Consider the following 13,050-nt stretch of genomic DNA (forward strand, 5'->3'; position numbering starts at 1 on the left):
CAAACAGACATCTCCATGTGGGTACAAAAGGGACACAGACAGGGTACTCTGACAAAGCCCCCAACACTATAAAACGTCTTGTTGGCTTGTTGGAAGTGAACATATACATCTTAAGTATTCATTCCATTAGAGCCATATACAATGGTGCCTTCGGCAAGGAACAACAAATTAAATTGCAGCACAAACAAGGATATCAAAGACACTGAATCAGACAACCCCCTTTCCCCCAAAGTACAGTATGCTATTCCCTCTCTGCATGTGATACAATGTAATGCATGCAATCCAAAGGTCATTCCCTCAATTCAAGTACCTTCGCTGCGTGTGCTTGTGTGTGCGTCAGTGTGTTGCTTCTATGGCGGAGGCTGTGAACACTGCATAACTTCCCTCCGGTCACCTGACAGCTCTAAACAAGTCTCTCATTAACACCAGGCCGTCAACAACGCCTGCTGGGACAACATGTGTGTGTACTGTATGTGCGTTGCGGTGGTGTCTGTGACTGTGACCTCCTTGGCCGGCAGACTCAGGGGTCCAGGTTGACACTGAGGAGGACAGACAAGTGTCACACTTTGGTCCTCACCCACATGGTCCCCTTCAGACAGCCAGGAATGTACTGCTTGCACTACACAGTACATTGTATTAATTTAACTCTGAGAGAGTACAATTTTACCAAATGTTGGTTACATTTGCACACTCAATTTCATTGAATTTTCACTCAATTTACAATTTCAATTCAATTCAATTCAATTCAAAGAAGCTTTATTGGCATGAGAAAACATACATTTACATTGCCAAAGCAAGTGTCAAAATATAATAAAACTGTTGAAAATGGGGAAAGTATATACAGTTGGATTGGTACAGCATTGAGTAAACAGAGCTATGTCACATTGCATCGTTATATATACATGTTATTATACAGGGTATAAACGAATAGCACCAATCTTTTCCAGTCATTTTGGGACAAATAGCAGCATTTTTCCTCAAAACTATTTAATATAAATAAAAAGAAAAAAGAAAAAGGTCTTACATTTAAAATGTGTGTAAAAGTAGGTACAGTAGGTCTATAGCGGTCTACTCCATACAGGTAGTAGTCCTGAGGCTGGTTACATTCCATTGGCTAACTCTCAGTTACGAATGGATACATTATACATTTTACTGTATATGGAAGATTTCCTTAGAATTTAAGAGGATATTTTTAGTTTTTGCTTCACTGCATATACTGTACACAGGACAGAGTGACAGGAAGTTTGTGAAAGACGACAGGACATTGTGATTATATGAGCAATGAATCCAGCCAGCCAGCCAGCCTCAGATCTGCTAACAGCGTAAATAGTGCACCACTGGCACGTTGAAGCTTTCCGCTTGTAAAATGAGTTTCTTTTAAAGAATCAAGTGACATTTTAATGAAATGAAAAACTATTTTTCCAACTCATCATACAGTAGCTTCAGGAAAACTGGCAGCAGTTTCATCACTGTGTCAAGTATAGTAAGTTTGCTATGGTGCAGGATGGCAAACGATCTGTGTTTAATGGATGGTAGTGTATTTTCACTTCATCTGAAAAGCTATATAGCTCACTAATACTGACAACGCAGGTATAATTGCTAGCAATCTTCTTGTCACACAGCGAGCAAAATGAATGATCAATGGGCTTCCGTGCCAACAATTCTGTGTACCCCTTTTACGCGTATAGTGTGACTGCAAGGTGATGTGGGAAAGGCTATTCAAGGAAGCAAGCTATTGTCGACAAGAAACAAAAACAAAACACAGAATAAAGCATTGTTAAAAACTGAAACATACCTGCGATGAGCCAACTAAATCTGTTATGTTTGTAGTCTTCTCTTTCTACATTAATAGAGGGCATAATTCTAACAAACTGAAACAAAGCTGAGATATGCCAATTAAAGCATGTAAATAACTTATCCCGTTTACTGTTATCTTTGTAGTTTTTGTAACGTGTCTTTCTACAGTACATGAATATAGAGGACATTCTAAGAGAGGAGAATACTTTATAATAATACTGGTTATTCAGATAAACAGGACTAGCAAATCAATATGTGGTGCCACATTATGACTTTAGCCACTTTCAACCTGGTGTCCCTATTTTGGTGATTGTAAATGGTAAATGGTGCATTTATATAGCTCCTTTATCCAAGGCGCTTTACAGAGATTGTACATTACGTTCACCCATTCACACACACATTCATACACCGATGCCGGGGGAAACCATGCAAGGCACCACCAACCTGCACATCAGGAGCAATTTGGGGTTCAGAGTCTTGCTCAAGGACACTTCGACACTAACTCTGGGGGAGCCCAGGTTCGAACTGCGGTTCCCATCCGGTCACTCACGCCATCAATTAATATTAAAGTATAGGGTAAATGTTTGTTAAAACATAAAGTAAGGTTAAATCACTATATTGTGACTGATAGTAATCATTTCCCTGTCTATCCAACTCTTTAATAAACAGGAAACACATTTTCAATAGGTGACGATCAGGAGAGAGTAGCCATTTCTCCATTTATCAGCTTAATTATTATAGCGTTATATAAGTGTTATATAAGTTTGTCTGCTCATTTCTTTGTCATCACTTACAATGCACATGTTTCATCTGTATCCTGACTGTGTTCTCTATCCGGATTGGATAAAATTGGTATCCCAACCTGAAAATGCATTTTGTGTTTAATAAAAAGCTGAAGAGAATGTCATAGTAGGCGAACATAGGCGAAAGTAGGCGAACGTCCTGCAAAAATAGGGGAACTTTTGGCAAACATAGCAGATCAACAAGCTGACAATCCATCACCGCTAGATTCGCTACTTTCTGTGTGAAGATTTCGAGGGTAAAAGAGGAGGGGAAGGGAACAAGAGTAGAGCCCAGACGGACTCCAGTCAATGAGGGTTTAAGTGTTTACGTGGTTAATGAGGATGATATGGAACAGTCTGCTCCACTGTGTTCCACACCACACAGCTGGCTTGGAAACATTAATGCTTTTTTCATTGACAACACTATCTGTATACATCAAAGAACAGGCCTCCGCATTGCAGAGAGAGAGAGATGGAGTTCTGGTGGCACAGTGGCAGGTAATCCATGTGGTTTGTTAATGTTATCTATATTCAATCTGGGGTCAAACTGACTCATCAGACCTTTGACTAACTGAGGGAAATAACTTTCACTAAACAAACATACTTCATCAGGGAGAACAAGAAACTCACTAAGGACTGTGACATTTGTATTTTATGTATGCCTATGAAATTAATTATGTTGGTGTGTGGGTGTGGTGTTGTGTGTCAGTGCTGGTTCCATGGAGACTGGCTTTGAATGGTATAATTTATCCAACCTAATTAATTTCACTCACATAGAAATCATACTCAAGCTCATCACTCAATCAGTGCCCAGCTCTATCACCCTCTCTGTCTCTCTCTCTCTCCCCCCTCTCTCTCTGAAGACAGAGGGAGAAACGACAGTGATAAACTCTCACATCTGTGAAGCACAGAGGCTTATTTGAAGTCACTCTCTGTCCTCAAACCGATTTGCCATGCCTGTTTAGCTGGTTTCACATTAGCATTCAAATAAAAGCGGAAGGCTAAATGACCACTGGTGGGATGTACAAAGAGAAATTAAATTGTTTTTCTTTCTCGCGGCACTCCCTCTCTACTCTGGCTTCGTGCTCCAGATCATTTCCTTTCATTTATATAGATGGTTTAACTTTGATGTGCAAAAGAATGTGAACACAATATGAATCTACTCTAAGGGATTAACGATCAGTCACCAAGCAAAGGAGCCTTAACTATTAACTCTGATATGTTAATTTCTAGGAGATTTCAAGGTGAGATTATGATAAACAAATCAAACATCAAATGATTGTAATGGTATAAACAACCACTGGGCACAAACGTCACACATATAAAACTTGTATCAGGTATACGAAACCACAACTCTACAATGCACAGTGAGTTAAATCGTCTCATTTTACACTCTTCTTTTTTATTTATAGGTTCATCTGGGGCCATCCACAGAGGGAGGGTAGACATGTATGCTCTTGTTCAGCTAGGGAGACTTTTGGAGGGCTGTTGACTGACATGTTGGCTGCCCTGCTAATGTGTTTTCTGTGCCTGTGTACCTACAGGTTCTGCTCACGTGGGCGAGAAAGAACATCTCACTCCCCAATGAAGGAGGAGAGCATATTCTATTTGATCTGGATTGATTGTCCTTGGAATGTGACAAAATTGCTGAGCTTGTAACAAGCTTTATTTACTGCATTATATTATCATTAAAATGCTATTAGAGCAATTAGCTGATTTCCATTAGAGCCATCACGTCAACAATGCAAAAGAGAGAGAGAGAGAGAGAGAGTGCATGTGTGTGTGTGTGTGTGTGTGTGTGTGTGTGTGTGTGTGTGTGTGTGTGTGTGTGTGTGTGTGTGTGTGTGTGTGTGTGTGTGTGTGTGTGTGTGTGTGTGTGTGTGCATGCGTGCGTGTGTCAGGGGGGTAATTAAAGGTCAGTGCATGGAGAGGAGAAGGGAAGGGACGATAGAGGGAAGACAGAACATAAAGAGAGGAGAGGAGGTGGAGAAAAGAGAGAAGTGAAGACAGAGCAGAGGACAGAGGTGGAGGTGGAGAAAAGAGAGAAGTGAAGACAGAGCAGAGGACAGAGGTGGAAAAGAGAAAAGAGAGAAGAGCAGACAGAGCAGAGGACAGAGGTGGAAAAGAGAAAAGAGAGAAGAGCAGACAGAGCAGAGGACAGAGGTGGAGAAAAGAGAGAAGTGAAGACAGAGCAGAGGACAGAGGTGGAAAAGAGAAAAGAGAGAAGAGCAGACAGAGCAGAGGACAGAGGTGGAAAAGAGAAAAGAGAGAAGAGCAGACAGAGCAGAGGACAGAGGTGGAGAAAAGAGAGAAGAGCAGACAGAGCAGAGGACAGAGGTGGAAAAGAGAAAAGAGAGAAGAGCAGACAGAGCAGAGGACAGAGGTGGAGAAAAGAGAGAAGAGCAGACAGAGCAGAGGACAGAGGTGGAGAAAAGAGAGAAGTGAAGACAGAGCAGAGGACAGAGGTGGAAAAGAGAGAAGAGCAGACAGAGCAGAGGACAGAGGTGGAAAAGAGAGAAGAGCAGACAGAGCAGAGGACAGAGGTGGAAAAGAGAGAAGAGCAGACAGAGCAGAGGACAGAGGTGGAGATGCAGAAAAGAGAGAAGTGAAGACAGAGCAGAGGACAGAGGTGGAGAAAAGAGAGAAGTGAAGACAGAGCAGAGGACAGAGGTGGAAAAGAGAGAAGAGCAGACAGAGCAGAGGACAGAGGTGGAAAAGAGAGAAGAGCAGACAGAGCAGAGGACAGAGGTGGAAAAGAGAGAAGAGCAGACAGAGCAGAGGACAGAGGTGGAAAAGAGAGAAGAGCAGACAGAGCAGAGGACAGAGGTGGAGAAGAGAGGAGAGGAGATGGAGAAAAGAGAGAAGAGCAGACAGAGCAGAGGACAGAGGTGGAGAAGAGAGGAGAGGAGATGGAGAAAAGAGAGAAGAGCAGACAGAGCAGAGGACAGAGGTGGAGAAGAGAGGAGAGGAGATGGAGAAAAGAGAGAAGAGCAGACAGAGCAGAGGACAGAGGTGGAAAAGAGAGGAGAGGAGATGGAGAAAAGAGAGAAGAGCAGACAGAGCAGAGGACAGAGGTGGCGAGAGGAGAGCAATGTCACATGAATATTAAGTGGCTGCAGTGATTAGGGTGGCAGTACAGCGTGGCACTGTGACAGTGACATTGGCTGCCATTTTCAACACTCGCCATGGCGGTACACCGCAACCTGCCTCATTTGGGCCATAATTAGCTTAAATGCTCAGAGAATGAAAAATTCATCATCACTTTGAATCTTGTTAATTGGGGGAGCCATCTGAATTAATAGAAGTCATTTGAAAGCCCCCCCCACCCGTGTGTGTGTGTGTGTGTGTGTGTGTGTGTGTGTGTGTGTGTGTGTGTGTGTGTGTGTGTGTGTGTGTGTGTGTGTGTGTGTGTGTGTGTGTGTGTGTGTGCGTGCGTGCGTGCGTGCGTGCGTGTGTGTGTGCGTGCGTGCGTGCGTGCGTGCGTGTGGCGGCAGTGGCTCATGAGAACGGCAGAGCGGGCACTTGGGAATCAGAAGGTTCTAAGTTCGTCGTCCTTGAGCAAGACACTTAACCTCTAACTGCTCCTGATGGGCAGGTGCCTTGCATGGTTGCCTCTCTCCACTGGTGTGTGAATGTGTGAATGTAATGCACATTGTAAAGCACTTTGGATGAAGGCATTATATATAAATGCACCATTTACCAAAGAGGGAGAGAGGGAGTGAGTGGAGAGGGAGAGAGAAAGCCTATTTAATCCATTGATGGGTTCCAGAACCTGAACATGCTGATCAACACAACGCGGAGCTTTGCCAAAACATTATCAGTGCAATAACCCCAGCAATCACAAAAGTAATATAACAAATTACTTGGCACAAAAACTAATGGTATCTTACACTGTATTACTTTTAATTGAAACTATACTGTAACTAAGATATAGCATTTTCAAAGTAATATCCCAACATACATTTGCCACTGTGCCTTATGCATTTACATGTTTAGCAGTTAATCTTTTTCAAAATGCAAACAATGAATTAAAATGACCCTCTAGACACGTTTTAAAGTAATGTAAAATACTGGATATTTCAATATGTAACTAATTAATCAGAGGCCTCATGCCACACGCACCACTGTTGCTCAAATAAAAACAAATTTGTTTCAGGTTCAAGCAAGCAAGTATCCAATTTACGATAGGTATTAGTGACAGCTCAGATTTGAGGAAGTATAAACAAGCTCAATACCTCCAGCAGAAGAATGTGAAAAAGGGTCCTTGGGTGGCAAGTCCCTGCACATAATCTATATAAAGCAATGCCTCCAAGAGGAGTTTACTGTAGGCATATAGAAACTCCCTGCAGCATTTTCATAAAGTGGGTTCAAATATAGCCCCCTTTGAAAAGTGTACGTCACGTTATGTATATGGTGCTTTAAATATTCACAGTAAAATCTTCAGTTTCAATTCATCTCATTTAGTGTACAAATACAACTACTGTAAATGGACATAAATGAACACTGATGATTGCATTGTGTTCAGTTTTGTTACTGACTGTGACGGCTGGACGGACGGATGGGGAAAAAAGAGAGGGAACTAGACAAAGTGCCAATCGGCACAGGTCTCCACCAGGGCAGGTCAGGTTGTGGCCTCATGGTGGCGCTATAACAGGCTGTTGAGGAAGATTTGGCCCGGAGGTTGGTGTTGGAGGGATGCAGGTACAATGTTTTTCCATGTGTGCATACATAAGTTGTATACAGATCGATGCAGTTATAGCTAAAAACAGGAATTGGCCTGTTATAGCGCCACCGTGAGGCTGATTTTGAGGAAAAAATTGTGGCATGTCGTCCTCGGCCTAGTGAAAATGTGCGTGTATAATTTAACGGAAATTGCACACTGTGTTTGTGATTTGTGGCCTTTTTTCGAAATGGACGAATCGTGTGAGCTTTGGAAGCCAATCTTAGCCAATCAGGATGGAAGATGGGAAATGGTGGCGCTCCGTGTTGATCACATGACTATGGAGATAGTGTATACCGATTTGCGTGAAATTTGGATAAAATCTGAAGGAGTAATAATAGAAAATGTGTTTTACATATGTCGGCCTCCTGGTGGCGCTATAAAGAGCAGATGTGAAAAATTCCAGGCAAAGGTTTTTCCTTGGCCTCTAGGGAGTTGGCATACAAAGTTATCCACAGATCGTGCAGTTAGAGGTAAAACACTTTTCGGCCAGTTATAGCGCCACCTTGAGTCTGAGTTGAAATTGTTCATGTGGAATTTCGTCCTCGGCCTAGTGGGAATGTGGGTGCACAATTTCACGGAAATCACGCGATGTGTTCATGATTTGCAGCATTTTGTTTGAAACTGAGCACTCCTGTGAACTTTGGAAGCCAATCTTAACCAATCAGGATGGAGTCTGAGAAATCTGAAAGACCGGTTTCGTTGAATGGCTCTAGAGAGACTGTGTACCAATTTGCGTGATGTTTGGACAAAATCTGTAGGTGTACTGTGCAAAAACTTGTTTTGCACAAAGCGGCCTCCTGGTGGCGCTATAACAGGCCGTTCTGGAAAGTTTGGGGCAGAGGTTCATCGTTGGCATCCAGGGAGTGTGTGTGCAAAATGTGGCATCGACCGGGTTAACGGTGGCCGAGATTAGCTGCTCACGGACACACGGACGGACGGACGGACGGACACACGGACGGACGGACGGACGGACACACGGGCGGACGGAGTGCAAAACATACTCTCCCCACATGCCTTCGGCCTGGTGGAGACAAAAAGCAGAGCCCCAGTGTTCTGTGGACATGATTGGCATACTCCTCCATGTGCATTAATGACTTTGAAGACCAAAGGCAGAATTCATTAGAACCAAATTCATATGTCTATTAACCCTGCAGTCTCTTTTCAGACAAATATAGCAGCGCAGAGATGGGAATAAGAAAAAATAGATCATTTATGATTTATAACAATATTCTTGGCCCCACAGTGACACATCCGGATACACACCCACCCACACACTTCACACGTATTGTGTTGAAAGATGTATGTAGTGTGTAAGATGTAGTGTCTGTAAATGAATGATATGTAAATTACTGTATGGAGATCAAAACTGATTATGGTGTACCTTTTTCTGGGGGGGGGGGGGGGTTACACAACTACGAAAATGTCCGTGGTGGAAGACGTACTGAGACGTTTTACTTAAGTAATCGTATCAATTCCACAATGTAGAAGTAGCCTACTCTGTTACAAGTAGTCTGGAATTCAGTATGTACTTGAGTAAAAGTACAAAAGTATTGGCATCAAAACGTACTTAAAGTACAACAAAGTACTCATTATGCAAAATGTCCCATTTAAAAATGTATAAAGATCTTTGGAAAATAGCAGATCTACAAGGCTATAGATCGACTATTTTCATATAGCAAGTATAGTAACTCAAGATTCAATTATTGTAGTGGAGTAAAAAGTACAATATTTGCCTCTGAGACGTAATGGAGTAGAAGTACAAGTAGCCTATTGAAAATTGGAAACACTCAAGTAAAGTCAAAACACCTAAACATTGTACTGAAGTATACAGCACTTGAGTACAAGTACTTACTACTTACTGCAGTTACTTTCCAGCAGTGGAACATGTGCTCAGCAGAGCACAGACCTCTGCCAAGGTGGCAGTTTGTCTGTAACGTGTTGCGATGCTTCTGGCGCCACTTCCCCTTTTGGCCAATATAACTTAATGATGCATGTGACCAGTTAATCTGTTCTTCCTGGACCCATGATAAACCTTTTTCAAAGCGTTGCGGTGTTATGTTCATCTGTTCACAAGTTATGTGTGTTTCTGTGACTGGCCACACCTCCTTGTGTGCAATCAGCATGGAAGATTCATTGGTTCTTCTTTGGCCCATGACCAGCCTTTCCTCAAAGTGTTGTGCAAATTTGTTCATAGCTGCTAGAAATGTACTGTTAACTAACTAACGTTCGGTCGGTCGGTCGGTCGGACGGACGGACAGACAGTAATACATTTTGTAATATATATTATTTGTAATAATAATAATTTGTTAATAATAATAATTTGTTTGTACAAAGCACACTTTCACAGTTTTAATAGGATTTACACATGTACCTCATGGTTATATTAATATACTGTGTAACTTACATCATAACCGAGACGAGAAAATCTTGACTGAGGGCAACAAAAGCTGTGGCTATAGAAGTCTGAATCAGAAACACCTGAAGTTATAACTGTATTTCAGGAAAACCCCAAATCATACAAACAGCTACCCTCTAGGCACTGAGGACATCTGAAAGCCACAACTGCTGAACCAACTTAACCCATTATGAATCACAGTGTTTGCTATAAGAAATACAGCAGTCTCAACAAGTGGGCCAGTGCTTCAGTATAAGGACAGCCTAGAGGAGACGGTCCACTGAAGGAGCAAAACAGCTGTCCATGTATGCTGTATATGCTCAGAAACAAGGAGGAGGGCTAGTGTGTAATGTGTGTGTGTGTGTGTGCGTGCGTGCGTGTGTGCGTGTGTGCACACATCATTGTGCCCAATGATGATCTCTCCCATATGCTCCATTGTCATGTCGTGGTGTACCAAGTCAATATGCACCGTGCACGGGGAGACATGCAGCCACCTGCACAATCACGTCCCCTTCCAAGAAGCAACAAAGGCAGCCTGTTCCAAGTTCTGTTTTCACATTCACACATGGCAACAAAGTCATAAAGATAATCACAACCACCATTATGCAGCACTGCCTGGTAAAGGCAAGGAAGTAAAAGGGAAAACAAATCAGTCACGATGAATTAGACAATGTTCCAGGCAGCTCCGTGAAAGCAGTAGGATGATCATATTCATTCGTTTTTGTGTGCGTGCGCGTGTGCGCGCATGTGTGTGTGTGTGTGTGTGTGTGTGTGTGTGTGTGCGCGTGTGTGTGTGTGAGAGAGAGAGAGACCTAAATGCACTCCTTCTAGCCTGCAGTTTGGAGAAAGGACATGGTGTTCTGAGACAGTGGCACTGCAGAGCCCAACCCGGCCTGACCCAGCCCAGCCCAGCTAGACCGAGCCAGCACCGATCCATCATCAGTTTCACTGAATCATCGCGCTGCCAATAAAGCCAGGCAGCAATACATTACAGGCATGTGGCAGGCCATAGCAATAATGACATTGAGCAGTCCCCTTGGGCTGCAGGAAGGGCCTGGGCACACGGCACACTTGCTTACAGAGGCAATAATATATGGAAATGCATTAGTGTGCCAGACAGGAGAGAGGAGCAGAGAGATGAGCAGGAGTAAGCGTCTGTTCGCAAGGGAAAGGGAGGCAAATTTACAACATTGACCCGAAAAATCTGATCTTAACACGATTAAGAAAATGCCAAGACAACAGCAACTGTCACATCAACACCCTAACCTTTTGTTAATCATCATAATTGAATAATAATCGGAGTAAGCATAACCTGGTTAACCACATAAGACCTATATAATTTGTCATACGACAAATAGCAAAAATATCTGACAGTACAAGTTCGGCACTTAAAGAATAGCCTTAACATTGGTCTACAACATTATAAGGCCTATTCTAAGATAACTGAATAGAGATACTCTTATTTTATTACAATATGCCTTGTAATGTTTTAGACCAGCTTGTCTATTAATGTATAGAGGTTTGTGTATATCTGGTGAGATTTTGTATTTGGGGTGGAGGTACTTCCTGGGCACGCACGCACGCACGCATGCATGGTCGCACGCATGCACGCACACACACACACAGACAAACAGAGGGACATGGGTGGAAACATAATCTCTGCCCTTGGGTGTCCAGTCTGGTAAGGCCAACATGCGGCTCAACTATGAACAACTCCAGGTTGCCGTATTAATGGTATTAAAGTATTGCATGCTAGAATAAGTATAAAGATATAAGCTTGAAATCTGATTTGGTTTCTATCACTTCTACTATATCTTATCTACTTATTATATATTTAAATCCAATCTTTATGGGACAACGTTACTGCGTTACTGTACATAAGGCATTGCCATTGGCTGGCAGCAAAGCAGCTGAGAGAATGAATTCATGGTCTCTACTGTCTGGGTATCTCAGGGATGACACCGAGATCAATCCGCCTGTTAATCCTCACCCTTCACTGCAGGTCAACACACTCATGTACGCGTACGTATGCACACACGCACACACACCTCAAACCCAAATCTAGGGTCAAAGACGCCACAGGGGATGTGAAGGGGAAGGGTGGATTGATTTTGGCTGTGATTGAAGTTGAGTTCAGAGCCCATGTGGAAGGAAGGTTGTTGTCAGATGTGGTGTGAAATGGGAGTAATACTAAGAGCACACACACTTATTTGCGTAGCTGTCTGGGAAATAACACGAGAACTCATCTTACTCTGTCTGCTTGGATATCCATCTGCTTGGGTGGCGTCATGGTGTTGTGAGACTGAATAAGTTGGTGTTCAAAAAGCACTGTTTGAAAACCTTGTGACTCCAATTTTAGATTCTGTCACTTGAATTTAATGTTCACAGGGTCCTCTAGTTGTGTTAAAAGTTCACAGGGTCCTCTAGTTGTGTTAAAGGTTTCGTAATCATCCGATTAATTAAATAAATGTCACTTTTACTTTGTAGAATCTAAAGAAATATAGCATATGGGTCTAAAGTAGGCCTATATAGAATAGAATAGTCCCCACTCCTTGAGCTTGTCACCTATTTTTGTGCACATACATGCATGAAATGTGAACTCTGCAAATAACATGCAGAGCACAAATTCAGATTAGGATGGGTGCTCACTACTATAGAGCACTGAGCAGCCACCCTATAACTATAGGATGGCTGCTCACTACTATAGAGCAGTAAGCAGCCATCCTATAACTATAGGATGGGTGCTCACTACTATAGAGCACTGAGCAGCCACCCTATAACTATAGGATGGCTGCTCACTACTATAGAGCACTGAGCAGCCACCCTATAACTATAGGATGGCTGCTCACTACTATAGAGCACTGAGCAGCCACCCTATAACTATAGGATGGCTGCTCACTACTATAGAGCAGTAAGCAGCCATCCTATAACTATAGGATGGGTGCTCACTAGAGCACTGAGCAGCCACCCTATAACTATAGGATGGGTGCTCACTACTATAGAGCACTGAGCAGCCACCCTATAACTATAGGATGGGTGCTCACTACTATAGAGCACTGAGCAGCCACCCTATAACTATAGGATGGCTGCTCACTAACATTGGGCAGTAAGCAGCCATCCTATAACTATAGGATGGCTGCTCACTAGAGCACTGAGCAGCCATCCTATAACTATAGGATGGGTGCTCACTAGAGCACTGAGCAGCCATCTTATAACTATAGGATGGGTGCTCACTACTATAGAGCAGTAAGCAGCCATCCTATAACTATAGGATGGCTGCTCACTACTATAGAGCACTGAGCAGCCATCCTATAACTATAGGATGGCTGCTCACTACTATAGAGCACTGAGCA

At 42.9% G+C, this 13,050-nt stretch overlaps 1 protein-coding gene across 1 annotated transcript in view; it reads right to left on the minus strand.

Moving 5' to 3' along the window:
• The window catches only part of agbl4 (AGBL carboxypeptidase 4), a 401,255-nt gene that overhangs the window by 61,341 nt on the left and 326,864 nt on the right, over window positions 1-13,050 (minus strand). The gene's annotated exons all lie outside the window — the stretch shown is intronic.

This window comes from Protomyctophum parallelum (genome assembly GCF_964188405.1).
Source record: "Protomyctophum parallelum genome assembly, chromosome: 6".
Taxonomy (NCBI): domain Eukaryota; kingdom Metazoa; phylum Chordata; class Actinopteri; order Myctophiformes; family Myctophidae; genus Protomyctophum; species Protomyctophum parallelum.